Source organism: Urocitellus parryii, chromosome 5 (assembly GCF_045843805.1).
Source record: "Urocitellus parryii isolate mUroPar1 chromosome 5, mUroPar1.hap1, whole genome shotgun sequence".
Lineage (NCBI taxonomy): Eukaryota > Metazoa > Chordata > Mammalia > Rodentia > Sciuridae > Urocitellus > Urocitellus parryii.
The window spans coordinates 159177302-159191377 of record NC_135535.1 but is presented as its reverse complement, the minus strand read 5'-3'; the positions used below and the strand labels follow the sequence as shown (position 1 = coordinate 159191377).

Sequence of the window (14076 nt, the reverse complement as noted above, 5' to 3'; positions counted from 1 at the left end):
TCTGTCCATGCCCGGCACGTGGGAACTGCTCTCCAAGTAGAGCACGCTTTATGGTTCCTTCCTCCAATTCTCAGCATTTCCAAACACACCTTGGCCTGGGCCTCCCACCTGCCTGGGCTGAGACAGACAGGGCCCTGTCAAGGTCAAGGTGAAGGAGAAGTGGCCTGAGGCCCTGCGGGAGGGTGCTCCAGCCAAGCCAGCCCAGCGCCAGGTGGGAGCCTGTCAGTCCTGCAGCAGGAGGAGGCTGACCGGTGCTGGGGGGTCCCCAGGCTCTTCCTGCAGGTGCTGTGTTGATCTTCAGCTCCTGCCCCCCTTTTTATTTCCCTTTACTTTATTTTAAAACCTGGAAATAAAAATTGATGGGGAACAAATTGCCCTGGCCAGCAGCTCTGTGCTCACAGGAGTCGTCCTGGGGAAGCACGCACTCTGTCAAGGGCTGTCAGGGGTGCAGCAGCCTCTGCAGTGCGCCTGAGGGTCCCCAGGGCCCCTGCTGGGGAACTGCCTGGGGCAGGCGTGGGGTGAGACTATGGCCACTTCCTGGCCGAGCACTGGCTGTCCCTGGGCCTGCCTGGCACCTGGTGAGGTGCTTATCCTTAAACACTTGTCCTTAATCTTGAACCAGCAAGAAGAGTCACATTTTTCTCAGAGGAAAAACCTCAGCCAGATAATGGCTACAAAATGGTAACAGTCATTTACCTTATTTAGTCCTTCCTGAATTCCAGGCATTATTTTAAGAAATGTATATGTATTTGACACATTTAATCTCCACTCCTACTCTATGTGACAGGAAGTAATACTATCCTCCCTTGATGGATAAGGCAATGAGGCTCAGAGAGGTTAAGCAACATTCTTGAAATTGCACAGTGGTCCTGAGATTCTGCTATGAGCTAGACATGAAGGTAGTTTATTTGCATAAGGCGTTTCCTTTATTTTTGGTGATTGTTGGTTTTGTTTAACAAATTGCTGAGCACTTACACATTAGATGCACTTCAGAGTGTGTTTTATTTTTCTCCCCTTAGAGACTCGTGTGTTTGTTTTTCTCCCCTTAGAGACTTGACATTGTCATTTTTCAGATGAGGAACTGAAGCCAGGGAGTTTCAGGAACTTGCTGAGGTCACTAAACTGAAGAGGAGGAGCCAGAATTTGAACTTGGGTCTGAGTCAAGGCCAGAGCTCTTGATCCTAGGGCTGGGTTGACTGTCAGGATGCCTGCCCTGTCCTGGCTGGCCATGTGGCTTGGATTGGTCACTCCCGTCCCTGTACCTCGGTTTCCCTAACTGCATGAGAAGTGGATCTCTCCAGCTCTGCCTCGGGAGGCTGCGGTTCTGGTCCTGCTGGGCCAGACGCTCTGTAGCCAGAGGCTCGCTGGTGGAGGAGACGACTCTGGGATTTTTTGAGCATCAGCCACACACAGGCCAAGTAAGGAAGCCAGGAAGTGCCAAAGTCGGCCTTGGCCTTCAAGGACCCCCGTGCCCTGGGAGACAGTCCCCACAGGGCGAGAGAAAGGACCAGCATGGCCAGAAGTTGAGGGCCAAGGACGGTATAGACAGAGTGACAGGAGAGCCTGAGGGCAGGGGGAAGGGGGGACCTGGCGTCAGCAAGCGCTTCCTGAGGAGGGGAGATGGGAGCCTCTGTGAGCAGGAGGGCTAGGAAAGGGTGCGCCAGGCCGGCCACTGTTCCCGTCTCCATCGGGTGACAGAGCCAGGCTCCAGGGCTGCCCAGGCAGAGGCGGTGGCCAGCCAGGCCTCCAGGAGCCCACGGCGAGGGCCACCTGGACAGGCCCTTCCCTAGGGACCAGGAGGAACTCCCGACCCAGCCACGCTGCCCTGGGTGGGGACAGAGCCCAGCTGGACCCTCTGGCCAGGTAGGGAGCTGCTCAGTGTGCTCAGTGTCCCCAGGCAGGGAGCAGCGGAGTGGCCGAGGGGCAGGGCCTCCCACCCGCCCTTCTCCCAGACCACCATGGATGACACGGGGGCCCAGTGAGGAGGTGCGCCTGTCCCTGGACAGAAGGACACCAGGTGAGGCGCTCCTTCCCGAGCGTTAGAGACACCCCTTCCCACGCCTGCCTGCAGTGGGAGCCCCGTACAGCGCTCAGGGACCCCAGGGGCTCCTTCCGGGAGGCCTGGCCTCTCTGCCTCTCTCCCCGGGGGCTGGAATGATGTGGGAGCCCACATCCCGAAGCTGCCTTTGCTCAATGGGGGCTCTGTGGATCCCTACCCCAGATCTGGCCCCCGAGCTGTGACAGAGCACAGCCATGGCCACAGCTCCCAGTGCCACCGAGCCCCGGGTCCTGCGGTGGGAGCCCACTTCAGACCCCGTCTGGCTCTGCTGCCAGCCGCTTCCTGAGCTGGCCTCTCGGGCAGGCTGCCTGTCCCCGACCCTGTCCCCAGGCTCTGCTTCTTGGGGAGCCAGACTGAAGGCAGCCCTCAGGCTGGATCGGGGGACACCACAGCAGCTTGCTGTCCTAACGTGGCCCACAGCTGCACGTGGGCCCCACGGTCAGTGATCAGCAGAGCTGAGAGCTGCACCCTAGTCTGTCTGTCTGTCTGTCTGTCTGTCTCACACACAGTTGGGTTTGAGGGAAATTCAATTGAGTGACTTAAAAAAAAAAATCACATCTGCTCACCAAACCAAGCAGGCTGTGACACAGAAAGCCATTTTCCCGGGGAAGTGGGAGGAGGGCGGGTGGCCGGGGTGTGTGTGACCGTCACAATCAGGACGTGGGCCACTGGGGCCAGTGATCCAGCTGGGACTATGTGGCAGGGGAGGGGAAGAGGAGGGAGCCAGGGAGCTGTGCAGACAGACGAGTGTCTAAGGCTCACTAAGTGGGGCCTTACGGGCCCTGAGGATGGCACAGAAGGAAAGGACAGTCCAATCAGCCCCCTGGGGGAGCGGCCACACCACTGCAGCCCTCCCAGGTCCCCACTGTCTGGCCCCTCCCTCTGTCCCCCTCCTGTGGGCTCTCAGGGGACAGCCAGCTCCTGGCCTCGTGGGAAGGGAGGGAGAGGCACCTGGGCCCTGCCCACGCTCCAGGGACACGTCCTCAGTCCAAGATGACTCGGTGCACACGCCCCAGGCCTGCTGTCACTGGTGGGCACTGATCGGGTCTGCAAGTGCTGCTCGCTAACGAACCATATTGATTCCACATTCTCCTGTTGTCCCCTAAATGGCAAGCCACACATCTGATAGATTAAATACCCACACGATGGCCTGCCTGACATCTCCACCACTCCACCCAAGGGTCCCTCATGGATTTTACAGCCCCACATGACAGAAGAAATTAAGGTGAAGGTCCGTCCTAGGAAGAATAAATCGCCCATGATCTCTAAGGCCAGCGGAAGGCTAGCCCAGCCCTCACTCGCCTGGGCCTCGAGGGGACACTTCTGGAAGTGCAGGGCCCAAACCTGTCTCCCCACCCCGGCCCCTGCTCATCCCCACTCCCCACGCGGGTCCCTGTTCTCTCCCTCCACGACCAGAACGTCCTCACACCAACGGGAACAGCCCACCCACAGAGATGTGCTTCTTTGCACCGACCTGCTTCCCGCCCTGGCCTCCTATTCCAAAAATGACCCCAGGAGGCAGAGGGGCTCCGACGCACTCTCAGCATTTTGTAGATGAGGAAACCGAGGCTGGCAGAGAGAAGGGACAGCCCGGGTCACCCAGCAGGCAAAGACCCCAACCTCCTGACTCAGGTGCCCAGGTCTTGCTATGGTGGGAGACCACAGGGCTCTTTTGTCTTGGTCTGACTCCCCTCTGGGTGGCCGGTGGGTGGGGCGCCCCTGCAGGTGTCCCCGCAGACAGAGGGAGCTCAGCTGGAAGGTCAGCTAGCCAGGGTGACGTTTCTGTCCCTCACATCTGAGATGACACTGTCATCTCATGGCCCCGTGGTTTTGCCAGGTTCTGAGATAGAGGCTCGGCCTCCATGAGGAGGCTGTGCTGCCTGGGCAAGGGAAAGGGCCTCGGCATCGTGGAGAAGGGTTCCCCCTGCTCCCTCCCTCCCCCGGGGAGCCCCGGAGCCACCTGGCCACCCCAGTGTCTCTGCATCTTAGTGACCTCTGTCATCTGGGAAATGGGAGCCTAGTTTCACCCTCCCCGGCCGTCACAGGGACCCCACGTGATGACCCACGGACAGCAGGCACTTAGCACTTCCAGTTAGTCCTGATCATGTGCTTGGCCCTGAGCTAAGCCCTGGACCCGCGCTGGTTCACTGACCTCCCATGACAAACCCACAGGAACCATTGCTATCAGGGAAACCGAGGCACACAGACTGAGCACTCGTGCTCCCCACCCCCTCTTCAAAGTTAATAGCGGCCATGACTCTTTTAGGGGTGCACAGGCTCCCTGGCCAAAAAAAAAAAAAAACAAACCCACGCGCATTTCTTTGCAGCGAGGCACAGTCACATGACCAGGTTGTGGCCAATGAGAGGAAAAGAGACAGAAGGCATTTCCAGGGTCTCTCTTTAAGAGGGAGGGGACGTGGCCTTCATTTCCCCTGTCCTGTAGCTTAAAATGCAGGTGCAGTGGCTGGAGTTCTAGCGCCATCTGGACCACGAAGACCACACCACAGGACGGTGGGCAGCCTGCAGGAGCCACCTACACTGCTCCCTCTAAACTGCTTTTATCTGGGAGAAACATACACCTCCATCCTGCTGAGGCAACTGTTTGGGCATCTCCATTAGTAGTAGCCGTATCGGTCACTGCAGGTACAGTAACCAACTCAAAGTCACATAACTCAGAAACGACCGAGTCCCCTAGGAGCCTGGGGTCTCTACCACTCTGCCTCCTGCGAGGAGCACTGGAGAAAGCTGGGTGGGTACCACCATCTCCATCCTGACGGTTCTCACTGTCATGGTCAGGTGGTAAAGCAGAAGAGGACCCGAGGAGGTCTCCAAACCCAGGCCGGCACCCATCAGCTGCTCATGAAGTCAACGCAGTGGGTCATGGGTAGCAATTTAAGAACGTAAAATCCAGTAGGGGGCAGTGGCACAGGCTTGTGATCCCAGCAACTCTGGAGGCTGAGGTAGGAGGACTGTGAGTTTGAGGCTGGCCTCAGCAACAAAGTAAGATCGTGCCTCAAAATAAACAAATAATAGAATAAAATAAAAAATATGAGGCTGTATTATTGCATGGAGAAAGGAAGGATTGTTTTGCTCTAGTTACGTGTGTATGTGTGTATATCCTGAGGGTCATACAGTTAATACAATTTTTATCGTGGGTTGTGTTAAAAAAAAAATGGTTGGAGGGGCCAGCGTTGTGCTCAGTGGTAGAGCGCTTGCCTAGCAGGCGCGAGGCACTGGGTTTGATCCCCAGCACCACGTAAAAATAAACAAATAAAATAAAGGCATCCTGTCCACCTACAACTAAAAAAATTTAAATAGTCTGAAAAACACCCAACAAGCCAGTGCATACAGGACTCAGAGTCACTCCAGAATCCCCCGCAGGACCGCCGCTCCCATCCCTCCTGCAGCACAGGCTGCCACAACCCGCAGGCCCAGCTCCGTCTCTCAGCTCTGGGGCCGCCACCTGACTCCCTAGCCGTCCTCACTGCTCTCTGGACTCCCGCAGGCTGAGCCCAGGGGCTGTTCCTTGCCCTTCACCCCTGCGTCCCCCCAGTCCAGGCTGATGGCCTCCCTCGCCTGGCACCGAGGGCTCTAGACAGGCCTGTGGTTGCAGCGTTGACGAGCTCCCTCTGGCTCAGGCCATAGAGAGCTGCCCATTGTCGCCTTGCCCAGGGGGTCCGTTTTCTTCGCTCTGGTGTCCTCTGAGCAGTCGCCTGAACAGGAACAATCAGCGGTCAGCCTACGGAAGGGTGGCTCTGACAGGCGCACAGTACAGGAGACACCGGCTCTCGGCACGGCACGGGAGGGGACTGTCTGGGGGCAGGCGGTCACGTGGGGTTAGCACACAGGGACCTGGAGAGTGTCCAGCACCATTCCTTCATTTTCCAGATGAGGACACTGAGGGCCCTGGAGTCGGGGACCTGTTCAAGGTCACCCTGTGAGTGAGCAACTGCTGCCTGGCAGGCCGGCTCGTCCTGGACTCTGGTGACCGCAGATTCCAACAGGAGGCTGGAGCCCAGCTGGGGATGGGCTTCTGACAGTGATTGGCTCAGGGGAGGAGAAGCCAGGGGCATGGACAGATCCGAGTTTTTAGATTTTGGTTATGGGGATTGAACCCAGAGGCACTGAACCATCCCCAGCCCTATTTGTGTTTTATTTAGAGACAGGGTCTCCCTGAGTTGTTTAGGGCCTTGCTAAGGTGCTGAGGCTGGCTTTGAACTGGTGATCCTCCTGCCTCAGCCTCCCGAGGCCTTAGTTATCTGGGTTGGAAGCTTGGCTTGGACACTCAGTAGCTGGCTGACCTTGGGCAGCTCGGTTACCTCCCTGGCCTCAGTTTCTCCCACAGAGTGGACACAGAAGAGATGGATAACGTGCTGAGTGCGCCCGTCACCCGACCAGATCCACTAAACTCTGAACGCCTGGCAAAGGGCAGAAAAGCAGCAGATGAGCTTCCCTCATCAAGGTGGGCGGATTCTGGAGGCCCCAGAGATGGAGGCTGTGGAGCGTGTCAAGAACCCAGAGCAACAGTCTTGTGATCAATTTGCCAAAATTGATCAATGAGTTGGGGGGCTGAAAACACTCAGACCTACCCGAGGTCCAACCAGTCCACCCTGGGGGCAGAGCCGGGGAGCCCCAACTTGACATCCTGGCTCAGTCCTGGAGCCTGGCCCTGCCCCGTTCCTTCAGTGGGAGAACTTCCCTTAGCACCTGTGCCACCTCCCATTCCAGTCCATTTCCGTTTCACGGACTGATATTTAGATTAAGGAGATAAGCACAGGCCAGGAGCACTGAGGTCTGAAGACACCGGACTCTGCACTTGTCAATCACCACCAGCTGCTGGGCCTCCAACCCCCCCCCCACCTCTGCACCCCGGCCCCTCCCACTGGAGACTAACCAAGAGTGGGATGACAGAGGTACCCCCTAAAAAGGGGTATAAAGGCCTTCCAAGCCAGTCTGGGGGCAGGGCGGCTGACCTACTGTTTACTATTTGTGTGTGTGCCTCTCTCTCTCCCCTCATCCTCTCCTTCCTCTCCCCTCCCCAGGCTGCAGATAAAGAATTCAATTTTCTTTTAAACGGTGGGGAAATTGGAAGAGATTTTGTTCTGTTTAAGCACAGCTGGAGTCTCAGGTCTCTAGGGGTTTGAGAACAATGAGATCAATTAAGATGCCAATGGTGAGGGGTGTCAGGAGGGGGTGGGGACAGCATGGCAGGTGGGGGTGGGAACTCCGTCTAAAGGGGAGGAGGCGGCCCAGGCCCGTGGGGAGCATGGGTTCTGAGGTGCCAGGGCTGCCCTCCCTGCACTGGCCTGCCCACCCTCTTGGGGTTCTGTCGAAGTATCCAGATGGGGCCTACCCACCAGGCTGTTGCCATCCCTCAGACTTACTAATAATTCATGTTGGCAATTTCTGTCACCAGCTTCAGACGATGGCAGAATCTAGTTGAACCCATATGGTGAGACGCCGTTGAGGCTGCTGTCCCAGGAGGCCATAGAAACCCAGGCACCTGGCCCACAGAGGCACTGGCACTGCTTGGGGGCCTCCTGGGGTTCGCAGGCCCTGGACCATGACCCTGATGGACACCATCTCACAGGGCTGCAGCTGAGACAGGACTTATGTGCTCCTGTGGAAACCCAGACACCCACAACCTGCCCAAGGCCTGTCTGCAGATAGAAGCTGAGGTAGGACCCCAGCCCGGGGCGGTGGGCCCACAGCCAGCCCTTTCTACCTCAAGTGGAGAAGGTACCTGGTCAGCTGGGTAGAGACCAAGACGGACGTGCTCTGCTGGCCTGGGCTCTGGCCTGAGCCACCTCCCAGCTTCCCCCCTCCGCCCTCCATGCCCCTCTCCCTGGTCTCTTCTCTAAGCAGCAGCCACACGGTCCCCAGATGCCCCTCCAAGGGACTCGACTCATCCCCTCCTGCTCTCTGCCACCCCCTTCACTGCAGCGTCCTCACTGGAGGTGGCTCCTTCCAGATTTCCCAGGTTCTCAGCCTGGGTCCCACCCACCTGCCTTTCCACCTGGGCCCTTTTTCTTGCTGCCTTCCGTGGGACACCTGTCCAGCTGGACACTTGACGTCAGGTCAGGTTGCAGCTGCCCCAGCTCTGGCACACTCTCCCCTGCCCAGCTCCAGTTTCTCCCGTGGCCCTCACCCCTGTGACGCTCTGGGTTTCCTTGTTCACTGTCAGTACCCTCTGGCATGGACAGGGACGTCTGTCTGGTCCGCCTGTCCTGACCACCACTGTCATCCCTGGCTCTGGACATACAGTGGCTAAATGGAGGCAGCTACATGTGGAGGTCACCTATTGCCCCCAGACAGCACAGAGCCCTGCTCTGCGAGGGGAAGGGGATACACAGTCCAGGGAGTGCCCAGAGGGCCAATGATGGCCCCTGGTCCTCTCTAGCAGCCTTCAGGGAAGCCAGGGTCCTCCTGGTCACCTGTCCACAGAGCTAGGCGGGGCACTGGGCAGATTTCAGCCTTGACCTTGGAGTCATATCCCATGATTAGGCCTGGTGGTCTCGCTGCTGCCTCCCTCCCCTGGCCTCGGTTCCTGGGCTGGGGTCTGCGTCCCTAACCCCTGGCTGACCTACAGGCACTCAGCAGGCAGTGAGTCTACCTTGTCCTTGGAGGAGCAGAAGGCTGACTCCCAGGGAGGAGTGAATATGGCCACAGGGTCACCCAGCGGGTGGCCTAGGTGGACCCTCCAGGCCCTACTGGTCCATTCTTCAGAGCCCAGCCCACAGTGAACCGGGGCCAAGAGGCCCTCTACCTCAACAAATGTCTCTGCCGCTGACTGGCTGGGTGGCTGGGGTTTGTGGGTCACCCTCCTGGTGCCTCAGTTTCCCCGCCAAGCCTTTGCCCACCTTCTTCTTCCATCACCCCCCTCCAGGAGGCTACCCTAGAACCCCCGACCCCGGGAGTCAAGCCTGCTCTGTGCCATACGCCAGGTGGGATCCTGCGGGAGCAGCTGAGGGAAGGGCCTTGGGTGGCCGGGCCAGCAGGGCAAGCCCTGGAGTGGGACAGCAGCCAGGAGAGCAAGGCTCAGAGCACACTGGGGGCCTGGGGAGGGGAGAGGACCCAGGGAGAGGTGGTAGGGAAAAACAGAGGTGACGGTGGGGTGGGGTGGCAGGAGGGAGGCTGTGAGGCGGTGGGGGCCAGGGCTGGAGGCCTTCAACGCCAACCAGGCCCAGAAGGCTTGAACCCTGGGCTGGGGAGGCGGCAGCAGGAGCTTGGTCTCCTCCCTGCCTCCCTCCCTCCACGGTCAGCTCCCTGGCCCCAGCTGGGCAGCCTCAGGCTGAAGTGGGGTTTGAAGGCTCCCCCTGTCCCTCTCCTTGTTCCTACATCATGCACGAGGCCAGAGGTGTCACAAACGACACCTCTGAGGGGGCTGTGGGACCTGGGCAGCTCTTGGGTTTGTAAGACATCGATTTTCATGGGAATTCCTGGACACTCTTTCCTTTGGGAGTTGGGGGGCGGGGTCTACATCGAGGTCACAAAAGGCCAGCAGCTTCTGCCTGGTTTTCTTGGGTTGCTCCTTCTCCAGAGCCCCCCTCTGGGGTGTCCCCACCCAGATCCCCATGCTGGAAAACGCCCCAACCACATGGATAAGCCAAAGGTGCTCGGGGGACAGTCTGGCTCAGCCTGTCCTTCATCCAGAACAGCCCAGGTACCAAGGGGAGAGGCCACCATTGAAGTGGACCCTCCAGGCCCTACTGGTCCAGTCTCCAGCCAGAGGAAGGGAGTCACCCCAGACCTGAGGGAGCAGAGAAGGCCCCCCCCAGGTACCTGTCCATATTCCCCGACTCACCAAATCCAGGAACATGGTAAAACAGCTGGGGCTTTGCTGCTGAATTAGGGGTGACTTCTTTTGTATGTGTGTGTGTGTGTGTGTGTGTGTGTGTGTATATTAGTTGTAGTTGGACACAACACCTTTATTTTATTTATTTATTTTTATGTGGTGCTGAGGATCTATCCCAGCGCCTCACATGTGATAGGCAAACACTCTACCCCTGAGCCACGACCCCAGCCCTTAGGGGTGATTTCTTATGCAGCATTAGGAACAGAAGCAAGATCCCCAAGAACAGGGGGACTGACACCTCGCTCAGAGAGGGCACGAGGTATTTAGCCAGCATCTGGAGGCGAACACAGAAATGGATGAGAGCCCCTGAATTTTGAGCAGAGAATGGCTAAACGCCTGTAGCAACGCCAGCTACACAATCTGCTAAGCTCAGGGCAACAGGAGCATCACGGGACCCTTGCTCAGAAAGACTAAGGATTCCAGATGGCAACGGCAGAACAGGAAATCAAGGTCAAGGCTATCCTAATCCAGTCCCCTGGGCAACTGCATATGAGCCACGCAGGGCAGCATCTATTGTCCCCTCCCTCTGGAGAGTCTCCATTCTCCCCTGGATCCTTCTCTGGGTTCTGCTTCTTGAGGCCAAAGCCCCTGTGTTGGACTCCAGACTAGAACCCAGCCTGGGTGTGAGTGAGTGCACCGAGTCTAGGGGAGTTAGAGCCGAAGGCAGGGCGTCTGGAAACCCAGAGAGCCAGGATTTAAGAGCCAGTACACTGATCTGCACGGACCCCAGAATAAGATGGAACAGACATTCTTGGATAAGAATCACAACAATGACAATAACAGTACCAGCAATCACATCTGCCATTTATCCAGAGCCTTAGAATACACTAAGTGCTTTAAACGCCCCATCTCTCTTAATCATGGGGTATCGTTATTATCATTCCCACAGCAAGCTCTGGGGACTGGGGCCAGGAAGCAGCTCAGCACCTGCACAGGGTCTCAGGGACGGCAGGCAAGAGCCAGGATTTGAACCCGCGTTTCTCTGCTTGTGAAGCCTTGCTCCTGGCAGTGGCTGAGGCTGCCACGAGGTCTTCGTGATGTGGCAGAGCTACGCCGCATCCTTCTGCTGTGGAGCAGCAAGACAGGCAGGACCTGGGCGAGTCCTGGGGAGCAGCCCTGATGCTGCTCAGGGAACTGGCCTCCAGATAACCTGGGCCTAAGTCCACTGCCTGGACCCAGCAGCTTGGTGGGGGTGCTCCCAGAGCCCTCCTGCTGGAGGTGCCCCCAGTCACCACACTGGGAGCGAGGCCCTGTGGCCGGACAGCTGACTCAAGAGGCTGCTGGTGTGCAGTCCTCCCTCTGAGTGTAACTGAGCAGGACTGAAGCTGGCCTCCACCAGGGCCAGCCTGGGACAGTGACACAGACCACCCTGTCCTAGTGGCAGAGACCCAGAAGGAGATGCTGTGGAGCCAGGAAACACTGCGGTAGCACCTGGCCCAGTCATCTCGCGGGCGCCTCAGAGGCTCAGTGACTTGTCCTGGTCATGTGCTGCCCAGGGCAGGGCCAGGGATCCCAGGGTGGTGACCCCGCCAGGGCTGGTGCTCTAGGAAGGCTCAGCCTGGAGGTCAGGTGGCGGCTGACATTTCCAGTCCAGCCACTTCCTAGCTCTGGGGCCCTGAGCAAGGCACTTAACTTCCCCGAGCCTCAGTTTCCTCATCTGTAAGGGAGAATGTCGGCCTCTACTCAACAGGACAGAAGTGACATACAAAGTGTGCGGCTGGCCGTAGGGACCCAGTGGAGGCCCAGAGGGAGCAGTGTACAGTTGATGGAGCTGTCCTTGGAGGTCACCCTGCCATCCCCTGCCCAGGAGCCGTGTCCCGGCACCAGGTATGGAAGGAGCCGGGGGTACGTTCCAGTCCACCTTCCTTGCTGCACAGGGGAGGTGCTAAGGGGGGAAGTGGCAAGCACAGCTGGACTCAAGGTCACGACTTTGAACTTGACGTCCTTGAACTTGTCGTTCCCACTCTTTCCCCTCCCCCAGTAGAGTCTCACCTTGTTATGACCAAGGGCTTCAGGGGTCTCAGAACCTGGGCTGGGGAGGTCCAGGGAGCAGGGAGGTGCAGCTCCTCCACCCTGTGGGGATGCCCAGGCTGGCAGTGACGGCCACCCCTCCGACGCCACCCTCAGACGGCCACCTGGCCCAGCACAGGTGACCTGCCACAGAGGCAGGGCCATGCCAGGTGGGGGCTGGGGAGGACCCTTGCAGCAGGCTCTGCTCCAGCCTTCAGTGCGAATTAATCCATCTTCCTTTTCTTCATAATTTTTTTCCGGACACAACTGCCCATGAAACATTTAAATAACATCCAGAAAAGGTCAGGGAGGAGGAATTTCACAGTCCCTGCACAGGCGGCCACAGCCTCGGCCCCTCCTGTGGCAAAGGAGGTGGGAGATGAGGCCGACCCCGTGGAAGCAGAGCGGGGAGGTGGCCAGGAAACGGGCTACCTGCTAGGAGCACTGGAGGCCCCCCGGGAGGTTGGGAGGGGAGGGTGGGTGGGGGGTCACTGTGGTGCCTCCTCTCCTCTCTACAGCATCGTCATGCCCATTCTACAGGTGGGGAAATGAAGGCTCCTAGTGTGTGTGCATAGATCAGCACGCAGCGAAGGTGGGACAGCAGAGCCCACAGTCCTATCATCAGGACGAATGGCCCCTTACATCGTCACTCTCTCATAACCCTTGGGGTTGGGGAATAAGGAGAGGCAGGCAGAGCTTCTGTGAAGGAAGCCAGGAACCAGAGACTGGTGTCACCTGGCAGCCCTGTGCAGAGCCTGGCGCAGCGGAAGATGAGCTCACCTGCTAGGCACGGAGGGGACCAAATGCCCCGAGGGCCAGCCCTGTCTGCAGCAGGCTCAGGATCTGCTCCAGCTCTGGATGTAACCAGGTGTGAGGGGCTTGGCTCACGCCCACCAGGACCACTCCTCAGGGCCAGGACGGGACCCAACACACCTGTCTTTGGTGCCACCCGTCAAGGCACGTGCCTTCTCACGCTTCAGCCTCAGCCCTGCCCCGTAGGTTTCCCCAGCCCGTCCCAGGCCTGGAACCCGGCCCCCCAAACAACGACTCCATCCCCAGCAAGAATTCCAGGAAGGAATCCTGGGCGCGCTCCAAGCCTGGATCCCACACCAGGACACCTGGCCACAGGCTCCTGGCCTACGGGGGCGGCCTCTGCCCCTGGCCAGGCCCCCAGCACACCGGCTGCACGGTGCCCTTCCCCCTGACATTGGAGGGTGGACAGGAGGCCACAGACACTTCCTTTTGGGTCCAGGGGTCCCAGAGAATGGAGCCTCTGGTGCTTGCTCTCAGGCCATCCTGAAAGGCCACAGGATGGTCCGGGGGCCTCGGGCACAAGTGACGTTCTGCTGAGGACACGGGTGAAAACCCAGGGAGGCACAGGCTGGGGAAGCAGGGCTGGGAAGAGCAGCCGCAGCAGACACACTGTTTACATCTGCCGGCCTGACTAGCCAAACATCTGTTTGAAATATTAATAACTGTCAGATGGGAAGGGCCGGGGGCTCAGCGCAGTTTCCTACCATCTGTCTGCAGAGTAAACACACTTCAGACCGCGGGGAGTGGGGCGGCTGGCAATGTCAGCTCCCAGCGAGAAACAGCAGCAAGGACTGTGGGGGGCATCAGGTGGCTGGGAAGGGGGCTGCATCGAGGTAAGCGCCTCGACATTTCCTGAGCACCTACTATGGGCACGACCCTGAGTTGTGTCGCAATATCTACCTCTCTGATGTACTCAGTATCCAAACCCGTTTCTTTTAATAATAGACACCCCTTCTCCGTTTTCAGCCCATATCATCAGGAACCCCAGCCCCTAGCTCCACTAGGGGGAGTACAACCCATCCCTGGCGTTTCAGAATCCGGAGGATTGTTGCCAAAAGCCCACAAACGAAGAATCAATTCTGGGATTTGGGCTGGAATTACTGGAAAAAGAAGTTTCTCCCCACGAGGACTGATGAACCCGTAAGAGCTAAACCTGCAGGTGCTGGTGCCCAACTCAGCCAATACAAAAGCAGAAGCTGGCACTGAAGACAGGCTCCTGTTCAATTGAGTGCCTGGATGCAGCCATGCCTGAAATCACTTATACCTTCAAGTTACGTGAGCCAATCTTTTTTTTTTTTTTTTTTGCTTGAACACTTAAGGGTTTCTTCACCTTGCAACC

At 58.2% G+C, this 14076-nt stretch overlaps 1 protein-coding gene across 1 annotated transcript in view; it reads right to left on the bottom strand.

Annotated features, from left to right (window-relative positions):
* Cdh23 (cadherin related 23) overlaps window positions 1-14076 on the bottom strand; it is a 338545-nt gene that overhangs the window by 133435 nt on the left and 191034 nt on the right. The window lies entirely within an intron of this gene.